We start from the raw sequence: 13984 nt of genomic DNA, 5'->3' as shown, positions 1-13984 counted from the left end.
TGTGATGCCACCATCAGGACAACTGTCTTGTATTGGGGGACATCTGACATTTTGATCGGTCATCATCATCATTCTTGCTGGGTCTCGAACCCACAACCCCTGACAACAAGATGCAGCTCCTAACTCACTGAGCTAATTGGTTGGAAGTGAGAGCTGCTGTGTAGCTACTTTTGTCAACTCAGGGAGTCACTGTCCGTGCAGCTGTTATCAAGGCAGATTTCAAAAATGGTCAAAATGTCAGAAATTCTGTTACCTGAACAAAAATTTGATAATACATAAATTGCATCTTGACAGCATGGAAATGTTGGTGATTTGTTTTTAACTTTTTTGCTTCATAAGAGAAAATCGGATGTAAAAAATGCCACTCTTACATTGACTCCAGTTGTTCCCATGAGAGCAGAATTCAAAATGTTCTTAAAAATTCAGTTTTTGAGATAAAATCCTGTTATTTGCCAAACTTCATCAACCATGACTCCAAAATATTCTCAATTTTTTTTCAGGAAGATTGAAAATGTATTTAGCAAGAATTTGATAGTATATGTTTACAGTACTGTTTACAGTCAAACATTTTGATGCACTGTAGGCTTAATTTTTGATAAATTAAAAATCAGAGAAACAAGTTTTGTGGAGGACAGTCTGAAGATGCTCTCTAGCAAGTTTGGTGACAATTGAGCAAAAATTGTGGGAGAAGAGGTTTTTATAAGTTTTACAGGTTTTGAAAAAAACTGAGTGATGGACTTCATAATTTGTAACGAGTTTAAGTGGACTAAAGTTTCAGCAGTATTGGGGCTACAGTTTGGTGAAAGTTTCAAAACTGTAGCATGTACTGTTGATTTTGTAGGCATTTTTAAAGTTTTTAAAATTTAAATGCTTATTGTGCCCCCCCCCCCCAGGAGGAATATTGACATGTCCTTGGAATTAAGTAAATCTGGCATGGGGCCGGACATATCTGTAAAGTTTGGTGAGTTTTCGCCCATGGGAAGTATGACTTCCTCGGAAGAAAGAAGAAAGAAAGAATTCCTAGGAATACAATAGTGTCCTGGCAGCTTAGCTGCCCGGACCCTAATTACAAAAATTACAGCAAACAAAAAGTTACTGTGAAACTCACAGTAATCAAACCACTACTGTAAAGAATCACAGTAGACAAATATATAGAGTATAAAATTACAGTAACAAGAAATGTACTGTAGAAAATACAGTACCCAACAAAGTACTGTAAAAATTAAAGTAACCAACTATGTACCGCAGAAAGTCACAGTAACAAATAATCATGAACTAGTCACACATCAACGCATTGCTGTTTTTTCTCCAGTTACATTTGGTGTGTGAGAGTGTTTCTGACCCTCTTTTGGCACTGAATGTTAAAAGCTAAATAAACAGACATCAAGGACCCAAGCACCATGATGGCTTCATCAACGTGAGGACGTCCGTGTAGTTCAGATGCATGCCAAAACTAGCCTCAGAGAAGGGGTTTCCTGTAAATACAAAGAAAGGCGCTGGGACCTCTGGACTCTAGGACAGAACAAAAAAACAACTACAAAAACAAAAACATTTGAAATGTTATGTTACCAGGACAGGCCAAATGACAGTAACACATGTGTCAGTAACTACAGGCATACCCTCGTGTTGATTACATGGAGGGCATTGGGGTCCTCTTTGAATAAATGTGGCAGGAACAACATGAAAGACCTTGTGTTGGAGGGATAAATAGAATGGAAACATGCCAGCAGCACCAGATTTACATCAAAATAGAATTGCAATGATTGTAGCCAGAAACTGTGTCTGTAACGGCTTCTTATATTATTGATAGGCATGTCCTCTGCACATGGAGAAGAGGTCCGGTCTAGTTGAGAACTGCTGACATTGGTCCAGGATGTTCTTCACCTCTTGGCCAATTTTTGTCACGATGCTGTGACCCAACACTTACAAAACACACACATGTACACACAATATCAGAGGTTCACACAATGTTGACAACTGCATTTACCATATCTGGCTTCATGCCGGCTAACAGCTTAAAGGAGAACTTCGGTCGATTTAAACATGCAGCTTCATTGCTCAAGCTACCCTTGACTTGCCAGTACCGAAGACGCGAACAAATTTGGTCCAGCCATTACAGAGCTCCGTGAACGGAGACGTAGCATTGAACGCTAACAGCATGGGGTCAGAACTTTAGACTGTGTTTTAAGCGTCTTAACATGCTCCACATCTCACACCAAAAGTTATGCAACATCAGCAGACACCTTAGCACATAGCACTGTAGCGTGTATGACTCAAAATGAATAAAAAAGTAGTTAAAACAATGTGTTTGTGCAAGGAGCTACTTACCTGTTTGTTGACATCGGCGTCTTCCGGTAGCTAGGCTAAACTAGCTGATCCGTCGAGCGTGCATTTACTCCCTCACTGGCGGAGACGGAAACGTAATCCAGCATTTTCGTGTTTATGTTCATAATGTACATGTCCATGTTACAGCCTGTCATGAGCCATGAGCCTTACAATAGCCTGTTAAGCCTGTTAAGTGCACACTCGATGGATATGCTAGTTTGGTCTAGCTACCGGAACACACGGATGTCAACAAACAGGTAAGTAGCTCCTTGCACAAACACACTGTTTTAACTACTTTTTTATTCATTTTGAGTCATACACGCTACAGTTCTGTGTGCTAAGGTGTCTGCTGATGTTGCATAACTTTTGGTGTGAGATGTGGAGCATGTTAAGACGCTTAAAACACAGTCTAAAGTTCTGACCCCATGCTGTTAGCGTTCAATGCTACGTCTCCGTTCACGGAGCTCTGTAATGGCTGGATCAAATTTGTTCGCGTCTTCGGTACTGGCAAGTCAAGGGTAGCTTGAGCAATGAAGCTGCATGTTTAAATCGACCGAAGTTCTCCTTTAACTGCCAGTGAAAGACTAAGACAGACTCAAACATTGGATTAACTGAGTTTGGATTAAGGCCTTTGAAAGCACAAAGTTACCCTTATTATAATGAAATGAGGATTAGCTGATAGCTGGTTGCTGTTTGTAGCATGACAGGTTTACATGTTCCAGCTTTACAATGATGTGACTGCGAGAGACTGAAAAAGAAAATGTTCTTATTAAGTGGAAAAAAAATGTTTAACTCTCTTTTTTACAGCAAACATAGCTAAAGCTAGCATTGGCTAACAGGCATTAGCATTGTTGTTAATGTTAGCTGAAACTATAAAATAGTAAAGCTACATACTTTACACTCATAACTCATCAGTTATCATGCCACTTTAATGTACAATGGAACAACCCAACCTGTGTTGACTGTCAAAGAGTTAGCAGTTGGGAGAGAGACAGTCAACTTACCTTACTCACTGTTAGCTGGACAACTATCAGGGTACATTCACATGAAATCCGGTGCTGACACACTGCTATGTTGTCATGCTACTAGCATGCTTGTCCTACTTGTTATTGTTTGTCCACATCGATGGATTAAAAACAACAGTAAGCAACCAGGATGAGGCTGATCATTACTGTTTTAAACTCGGGCACAAGACTAAGCAGAGTGATCACAAGTGCATCACACTACACAGAGAAATGTCTGTTGTGTTCCCTCTGGAGCATTTAACCACGCTAAATATCATGCCCCGCTACTGACCTGTTTTGCTCTGCCTCTGACCTGCTGTTGTGACTCTGCCACAGTAGGTTAATCTTTCCATTCCTACAGTATCCGACTTTTTAAGTGGTGCACAGTGCCCCAGTTTTCTTTCCGGAGCCTCCTGTAGCCGGCACTGCTGCGGCCAAAATGGAGTGCCCTCATTAAAATGAATTGGAAAACCTGCGTTTTTGCCACACTGCCTAATCCATTGTGAACCCAGCCTTAGTCAGCTGTTTGTCAGATGTTTACACTCACAGTGCTTTACTGTGAAACTGTAACGTCTGTTTTTGGCTGTTCAGCTGTAATAATAATACGACCTATTCACTCATTCTCCAGAGCAACTTTCAAAGTGTCTAGGGTTTTCAGGTGGAGAAACCAGACGATAAAAATTCCCTTTTGGGTACTGTGTGAGGTCACAACGGGCAAAAAGATTGGGGACTGTCGGCCGCAATACCAGCATGAAATATTGGGCACGTGTGGGCCCCACAGTAAGGGGCCCAAGTGATGCAGCCCATACTCAGCCATTGTGGGCTGAGTACAGGCAGCCCACCAGGGTCCCAACTGGGTTAATAACAGTATCGCTGCCCACAACTGGCTGCACACACGGTATATGAATAATAAATTCTGTTTAAATCACATTTATTATTAAAGGACATAGGTCAAGTCATTTTTTTCACTTTTTTTAGCATTGTGACAAATATTGTACCGTACAGTAGGTTTTTGGCATCATTTAACCCCTAATAAGTACAGTAACTTACTACTATAAGTATTTGCAATTAAGTATATTTTTTAGTACACTTAGAAATTACACTCAAATGTAAGTTGAAATAAATAAAATCTTCTGGATATTTAAATGCATATTTTTAAGATGCTTTCAGTGTATTGTTAAAATGATAATTTTAAGCATACATTTTAAAATATACAACTAGATGTTAAAGAAATTAAAGCACAATTAAATACACATAACATCAATTCAACATATTTTTTCCTGTAATATATTTCTATGAATTGCACAATAGGAATGTTATTTAAGAGTGTGTTAACATTATTAATTGCAATATACTTGTATATACTAAAATGTGAGTATATTTTGAAGTATGAGTAGTAATTTTTTTCACAAGGGTGGATATGGCATTCTCTGCAGATCTGTTTGTTCTGAAAGCATACTGGTGAGGTCCAGTCTTGCAGGAGAAATTATATTCCATTACTGCATATTACCTCTCAAAGTAGCTATCAAACGTCTCTAACTGTGGTAGCTTGACATGACTTTTCTTGAGTGGTTGGTAGCATCTCTTCTACATTTTACCCCACGACAAGCTTCTATAGATCTTGTGCACTTAATGTCTCTCAAGAGCCGTGTCATGCTGTGAAACTCTGTTTCTGGTGTTTTTAACCAATGTTCCAGCTGCTTCATTGGCAGTAGAGGCCAGCCCCCAGTGTCTTTGTTGGGTTTGGGTTTCACATTGCTGTGCTGCCATATGAGATGCTTTAATAAATTAGAGGTTGTAATTTTGCGGTTAAAAGCATTTTTGCTGCCCGCACAAAGTTTGCAATGGAGGACAATGTTCCTTGCATGGGGGGTACATGTCATGGTTAGACAGCCTACCTGCAGTAGGACAAAAATACAATTGCGTTCTGGCAATACAGTAATTACTTACTGTAGCGACTGTAAAACAGTTATTGATTTGCATTTAAATCCCTTACAATACTTATTACCAGGGAAATTAATGACAGTCATTCATCACATTCATGTTCGTGTTAAATTGACAAAGCATTTTTGCAGCTTTGGTCAGATGTCATTTTATGGAGCAACAAAGTCCACAGACAGAGGTCAGGTTTGATGGATGGCTCAAGAAAACATCAGTCTTTAACACAGGAGGCAGCTGTTTATTTCCAACCATGAATCAACATAGTTTATTATTGTAACCATGGCAATGAAGGTTACCTTAACTTAAGGAAGCACTTGTTTTAACCTAATTTAACCTAAACCGTGAAAATTCTCTGTTAAAAATAGTTGGAAAGGCCTTTTTAATGGATTTATCCTCAGACATCACTCATTGCGTGAAGCTCAAATGTTGTCACATGGCTAATATCGTACTGCTGTCTTCTAGGTTGCAGGTCATATACACATAGGGAATCTGACAAATAGTTACCATTTCACTGCTTCCTAATTGATCAGCAACTGAATGGACTGTGAAAATCCATCTTAACATTGTACCATACTTCAAGCTAAAACAACATATTTGCTAACCCATTAGCTACTGTTAGGCAATACAACAGGAAAGGCGTAAATTCATTATGAAATATCAGCACACATTTACATTCTTGATCCCCAACCTGATGCCACAAAAGTTGCAACAGAAAATTGCCTAAAATATCATCATATAGCCTACTGGCTATACAGCTGGTATAGCTGTATATAGAAACACATGTGATCAGCTCAATTAGGTTTTCATCTCTGAGCTACTACTGCAGACACTTTCTTTCCCCAATTCCAATTCTCTCACATGTTATTTGCATAGATAGATAGATAAATAGATAGATAGATATACTTTATTGATCCCAAGCTGTGAAATTACCCTCCTCCGTAGATTCTCCTGCTATAAAAAAGATTGATATGATGTTATGCCTCTGGATTTGCCTCACAATCATACAATCTATCCTCCCAAGCTGCATAATGTGGTAAACAAAGTCTGTAGTATACACAGAATGATTACGTGGGCTCACCAGTGGGTCTGATGAAATCATTAAATGTCATTTTCCAGAAAGGTGCGAATGTTTGTGTTTATAATAGCACAACGCACGCAGCTGGTGACTATGAATGAGTCATTGATGGGTGCTTTGCGTCAGAAATAAGACTGTAAACATGTGTAGTTCTCAGAAATGAACTGAAGTATAAAGGCCTGTGTCTGTTTTGTTCCCGTTTCCTTTTAATGTATCACGATTCCTATTAGAAGCGTTGTACATAAACCTGCATCTGTACATAAACCTACACCTTTTTCTATTGAACCTCAGTTCCACTTACCTCAACATTTAATTTTATCGACCTCTATATTTTTATTGTATTTTATCTCATAACAACTAAGCATGTTATTGTTTATAGTATTCTATTGTTAGGAATGCTCTATTCTATTGTTTTTGTTGCATAATTGTATATAGTACTTTTTGTGCCTTTTTTATTGCCTCTATATTTGCCTTTTTTTATTCTATTTTTTTAAATTGTATTTGTACTGAATGTACCTGCTGCTATGACATAATTTCCTATCTGGGATTAATAAAGTCATCTATCTATCTATCTATCTATCTATCTATCTATCTATCTATCTATCTATCTATCTATCTTAAGATGAGCCATGATGACGGAAGAACCATCACTCAACCCTAAGTTCCTATTGATGTGATTAATGCCAAATGACTCAGCCCAAACATCATGAAGCATGAGCAGGAGGGGTAATGAATGGAGCTTCAGTTACATGTAGGCTGACACTGTCGGCCCTATCCACCTATGCATGCTATATTTTCACTATGCAGTAACTTAGCTCTTAGCTGTTATTTTAGATTGTACTTTCGGGTAAATTGTATCTCAGCAATACATTATTCTAAAGTGACCTTGATGGGTTTGCTCTGCTCTTAGCCACTGTCAGACAAACCTGTCTGAATCCTTTATGTTGCTTTATTAGCCTTCAATAACTCTTTGCACTTTGTTTCTGGTGCTTGAAGCTATGTGAACATGCACTTACAGTGATGCCCTCTTTGATCCTCTATTCATCCAAAAAAATACAAATGGACATTTAATTTGAGTGTCTCAGATGAGTCCTTGATGATACACCGTAAGCATAAAACCTTGAATCAAATAAAGAACTGGATAAAAGCCTTACTTTTTTGTCACTCCACTGCCAGCTGCTCAAACATCCATCCATTTGTCCCTTTTTTGTCGTCATTTGTGCACAGCATTCCAAAAAAATGAACTGTCACAGGAGCTGAAGAGAGCCTATCTTCAAAAGGGTTTTACACAGTGAATAGAGTTGAGAGGGAACACTGTTTTTGTTGCCGCAGAAGGCTGCCTCACCAAGGCTGTAAGGAATGTTGTTTTTTCCATTTGTTTTACTTAGTCGTCCATATGTGCATTAATGATAACAGCAAAGGGGTGTGTGTGTACTGACCCACTCTGTTCAGTGCATCTTTTGATACACTATATCTTTTCGATATTCCTTTTAGAAACAAGTATTAAAAAATAAAATCTAGTGTTAAACGAGTTGCTTGATTTTCATTTTGAAATACAAAGCTTAACATGGACATACTGGCTTTTTTCTTTTTCATGTTCAAAAGGGATGGGCGAAACTTAAAAAATGCTTTCATCTTCATTTTGTATTTCATATTATAAACAATGATATCACAAGATCACAATCACAATTTTTGTTAATATTCTGAGACAGGATGCCGCCATTTACAAGGCAAGGGAGCAATTGAGGACAGTGCTGTGTAGAAAGAAAAAGCAGACACATGGATGTATAGCAGTACGTCATTTTACAAAACAATAAAAGAGTGTGTCTCAGGGAGGAACAAATGACTGCAGAAAAACGTAGTCTCTTAGCCTCAGTCTCTAAGGCTAGCCTGTTAGCCTAACCTGTTAATGGAGCTGTTTATATACAAGTCCACCTCGTCATGGAAGATTATCACTTAAATATCATAAATATGTAACTAACACCATTTAGACATTCAGCATTTAGAGAAGTTTTCCTCTCAAAATCCACTGAAGAATATTAATTGAGAAAGATATGTAAGGTTAAATGAACACTTTCTAGCCTGTACTTGACTATTGATGCAAAAGTGGCCTTGTTTCCACGACCATCTGAAGTGTTCAGCTCATTTGACCTTACTGCAAGATATAAGGGATACCGCGGGCCAATGTTTTGCATTCATTGCAAACACCTGCACTGCTTCAGACTGCCTCAGGCCCTCCCCCCAATAAAATGTTATGGCTCCACACTAATTACAGGATGGAATGGGAAATAAAATATAATTACATTTCACTGCTAACACCTAGTCAACATTTGATGTAGTTGTAGTGTAATAATACTTAGTACTAAGTACATTTCATTCATTTGATGCACATTTTAGCATCTTCACCCTGACTTTCATAACCTCCGCCAAGGAAGTGACGATATATGGTATTGTTGATATACAAAATACATAAGACCTTTAACCATTGCTAGGGTTGTGAATGCTCTGTGTGTCATAGCAACTATTTTAACATGATATTCTTCCAGATCAGTGTACCCTGCTGAGGTGGTTGGTGGGAGATTGAGTCCCGGCAGAATGGTGATGGTCCAGTTTTCAGAATGCAAGGCTACCCTTAAGGGTACCATCAGAATAGTGCAAGATGCCATGAGAAGGGATGACCCCATGATACTAAATGATGTACAAGGTAATGCAATGTTGGAGTTCGAAAGAACAACAGGTGGGTTACATGAATTTTATTTTACTTTTAGTCTTCACTTTGAATGAAAATTGATTGAATTGATTTCCACCCCAACTCCAAAGGTCATACCAGTGGAAGCGAAATGCAAGAAAGATTCTTTCTTTACAAGAACGGGACATACTGGAGTTGCAGGGCAATAAAGGAAAAGACTGAGGTAATCTTCCACAGTTGTATAACACTTATGGGTCCAAACACTGGACATTACTGCTTCTGTATATACAGTGGTTTCTATAATGTTTAAGACACAGGTTTATCTAGCTCTAGCCTGTCAACTTTAAAAATATATTTCCATAATCAGGGATGGAAATTGAGCTCGCCCCCACACCCCTTGCTGTTTTGTTGTGTGTGCGAGACAAGTGTCTTGTTTTGAATAAATCATTTTCATAAGAAGCTGCCCAAGCTTGGCCGAGCTTAATTCATAAATAAACATCCTTGCTTTTGTTATTTGGTTGTTGTCTTATTTATATATGATTATGTTGATGTTACACTTGTAGGGAGGCAGCAAGCGCCTGCATTTGAGGGGTTAACTTCCCTTCCTCTGTAAAGTTTATGTTTCATCACTGATCAAACCTCATCTTTTTTCCCTCCCAAGTCTTCTTGAGAAAGGACATGACTGACGTGGCAGAGATTTCAGTGTGGGTGGAAACGGTGAGCAGAGCCTATCCTTATTTGGGAGGTTGGATAAAGGCTGCCGGATAGGTAGCCAGGGACAAACACAGCAAAAGGTGAAGGCAGATGGACAGGTGCAGCTGCATGTATTAAGTGGTAGTCATAATGGAAGCATGTGTCAGGAGGAGCTTGAAGGCAGACAGAATCAGAAAGTGTTTGAGCGTGAGCTTTGGTGAGTCATCATTAGTGTGGCTCCATTCATTATAAGTACACTCTGTCTCCATCCTCCAGTACAAGGAACAAGGTAAAGTTATTGTCATTTTTTAAATCATGAGGATTTAAAAAACAAAACAATGTTTGAGTCCTTTGAGTCCAGCTACATTATTTTGGAAAAAGCAGTGCTGATGATGAATTGATGGGTCTCTCAGGCTGGAGAATGAAACTGCTCCGTAGTCTGTTGGTACGGCAGCAGAAACTGCAGCAAGGTGAACAGACTGGGGCTAGGGTGGGTGTCGACTATTAGTATCCTTTGGGCTCTTTGCAGACAACTCACTTCACCGATGTCGCCAATGCTCTGTAGATGGGTACCAGTAGGTCTGGGTGATAAAATGATAACAGTAGGTATCGGCAATAGACTCGTCTAAAGTTTGATTAAATGTTTGATAGTTTGACATGTATTTATTACATGTCAAACCAATGGAAAGCCTATAAGAAAACACTCATAAACAGTCAGTCACCTTGATAAATAAAATAAAATACAAATATTGGCAAACTGACCTGTCTTAGCTTGCTACATTGTGTCTTTTTCCGTGTTGTGTTAACATAAATGATGTCTTTTGCCTTTTGCCTTTATTTAGACGTAAAATTTAAATTAACAAGGATAAATGTACCTCATTGTTCACCTGGTCTTTAGAAATAATATAAAATTGGATAGGTAATTTATAAAATGATCAACAATAATTGATAATGATAGATATGAAACTTCATGATGCACTTTTTTTTACTGCCGCCATAGAGCCTTCCTGTTCTGGGCCGTGATGAACCATGCCAATTTGTTATGTTTCCAGAAAAAGTAAAGCTGTTTTTTAAGTTTAGCAGGTGTGCAGTGAACACGATACAGTAAATACAAGGTATATGATTAACTATACTCTCCCTGGGGGCTGTAGAAATGGAAAACAAGTACCCTTTACCAGTTAACATAATTTCTTCACAGAGTATATGAGTCAAGATTTATGATAACATTTCACACTGATTTAGAACAGAGTTTTTCACAACAGGTGCATCAGTTGAAAGGGTATAGAGGCGAAAATAATCTACAAAATGTAGCAATGATTGAAGGAGCTACTGCCCGCTGCATTTGCATGCCACCGTCGTCATAGCAACCCCACCTTGGAGGATGGTCACAATCCACACAGCCCTCTCTGGAGTTCAGCAGAAATATGTTATACAACAGGAAAATGCAAAAAGCCCATTGGTATGTGAATAAATGGTCCCCCCTGCCCCCCTGAATGGACCCTGTGGGAAACCACAGACATTTTTGAGAATGCACAACACAACACAATCATCTGACTATAAGGGACACCGAAAAATTACTACGACAAATGAAACCGGGACAGTGTTTGTTGGAAATTAATTGTACAAGAGTACTGCCCAGTAATATACTGTACTGTATATTAATCTCTTTGGGCGGGGACAGACAAATAGGCAATAGAGGATCATAGGCAACAACTCTTATGGTCCTGCTTTTTGTAAGAAAATCTGGGAAATTGCCAGACCCAACAATGATGCTTTGGAATGGCCACAGACTTGTCTTACAATCACAAAGCATCATTGTTTGATGAGTTGAGAATGAAGCTCAAAAATATCGACAACAAAAAAAAAATCTTACAAATAGCACCTTCATATAATCAAGCCTGCTTGGGTTTAACATTTAATTTATCATAAATCAGAGTATGGAAAACATCCCTGTGTCGACAAAGGTTAAGAGCAGAGTGCAAGTTCTTCATATGTTTGTACAACTGCACTGTAACTACATTTTTTTCCATGATGTTCTCCCAGCTTTCATAAGAATTCTAATTTTCCTCAAGGCAGATGTGAGAATCCATATGAAAACCTGTGTTTCCACTTTTGATAAAGGTCGAAATGTCACAGTTACATGAGAACTTCATGCTGACAGAACACATGCTGAAGTCCTGTTGGAACTGTGGTGTAAAGGTGTGAGATACCGTTCTCATAAGTAAGCTAAAAGGTATAGTACTCTGCCTTAATGTTTTTCTGCGCTTTGGAGCCCATAAATCATCACACATTAAATCCCAAAGAAAAATCCTGAGTTGCACTCAGCGTTGGCTTTGTGCAATATATTTAAGCACTAAGTAATCATGTGTCTCACACAAAGAGCTTTCTGTATGGCCATGCCATCTAGTGTTGACTAGAGGGCATGACTACTAGTATGAAGTTCTCATGTAAGGAGTCTGTAGTAAAAGAAGCCACATGTTTTATTCATGTTTAATGTTACATTTATGGATGACTCAAGAGTGAAATGGAAGAAAAACACATAATTGCAATACATATTACTATAGAACAGGACATTCACCTCCAATTAACCTCCTCCTAAGCCATTTTGTCCTTGCAGAGTACCATCTTTTGCTTCCGTAAGAATCTACCTAGACTTTCAACAGCTTTAAGTCGTCACTCCTTATAGTGGAAAAAGATCAGGTATGTCTCCACAGTAGACACATTCTAGACCCCCTGTGTGTGTATACACACAGAAATAAGTATAAACTGAACTTGAAATAAAAAAAATTAAAAAATGATTGGGTTGTCATGAATCAGACCTTTTGTTTTTTGATGTACATTCATCTGTACATTTTGCAGTTTAACTGAACCATTAATTATAAGTATGTGATTGTGCAGATATGGGTTTTTACATCAGCTTACATTATCTCAGTGACACGCTGTCATAAAGGTTCCAATAAATTCTGACAATCAACACCACAGAAATGGTGTTTATGAATGCCAAAAAGTGCAAATTCAAACATGTCTTTTTATAACTTGTACATTTGGGGATAGTCTGGCCAAACAATCTTTATGACCATTTAAATATCTGTCATGTTTTTAAGTTTCATATTAATGTTCTGAATTTTTCTGAAATATAGCAGGGGGGCTCCTGGCAACGATGCATCCCCATGGATGTCAAGTTAGAAAGATTTGCAGTTGCTCTTCATGGCACTCAATCAGGGGACTGCACAGCAAGAGAGCCATCAAAGAAATCACTGTTGCCAGGACCTGATCACCTGAGTCATCTGAGCAAGTTTTCTGATGTTGAAAGAACCAAGAACATGTGATGACCCCAGGTTACTGAGCTGATTTTGTGTCTAGGTTGCATCGTAAGGTGTGTATTAAAACCAAGATATAACTAGAATGGCACCCAGTAGGGTGCATACCTCCACCAAGGCCCAACAGTCCCCTTTTGTAGATACCAGCCACCTCAATATGCCTAATTTTTCATCAAGAGCCTTAAATTATCTTCTGAGAAATTTATGAAAATGTTCTGTCTCAAAGTTAAAGAAAATTAGAAAAATCCCTGGATCTGCACCTTTATCTGAATCTGCACCATAACTTAATGGGGTCTATTCTACGTTGAAACTCGTTCAGTAGTATATGTATAATCTTACTGATGTACAAACCAAAAAACTGACAGAAAACATACTTCTTTGATGGATATAATGAAGTTCATATACTTATTTTCAGTCATTACTTTGGTATGTAGACTCAAGCCATTTACATTCAATTTAGGTGTGATTATTCTTACTGCACTTGAAAAAGGCATTAAACTATCGCATCCACATGAAAGTTTTGTTTTTTCCCCAAAAATAAATAATGTAGGGTGTTTTTGAGGGAATCATTTATATTCTATTAATACAGTTACAATAATGATATTCTAAAAAGAGCTCCATTTAGGAGCAAGAGGCCATCTTGCACTGGGATCAAACCAGCCGCAACATCTGTCAACATGCTTCACGTTCTCCAAGCCCTGGAGCTGACGGGAGGCTAGCAAAGGGCTAGCAAAAACACTGAGCTGATGGGGGACTAGCTAGCTGGTGGCGAGCAGGCTTGTGGGCAGTTGACACTGGAGCAACACAATTTATCTAAATCGGTTACATGTAAATGTTGGTGCTTCTTATTACCACAGATGTCGCATTAACATGTCAGGATCTGGTTATTTAGAATATACAGATTAAATATTTAACTGTCATTTATCATCACAGTAAC

The sequence above is a fragment of the Sparus aurata genome, chromosome 17 (assembly GCF_900880675.1).
Source record: "Sparus aurata chromosome 17, fSpaAur1.1, whole genome shotgun sequence".
Lineage (NCBI taxonomy): Eukaryota > Metazoa > Chordata > Actinopteri > Spariformes > Sparidae > Sparus > Sparus aurata.
The sequence above is the reverse complement of the archived record's forward strand: the minus strand, read 5'-3'. Positions refer to the sequence as shown.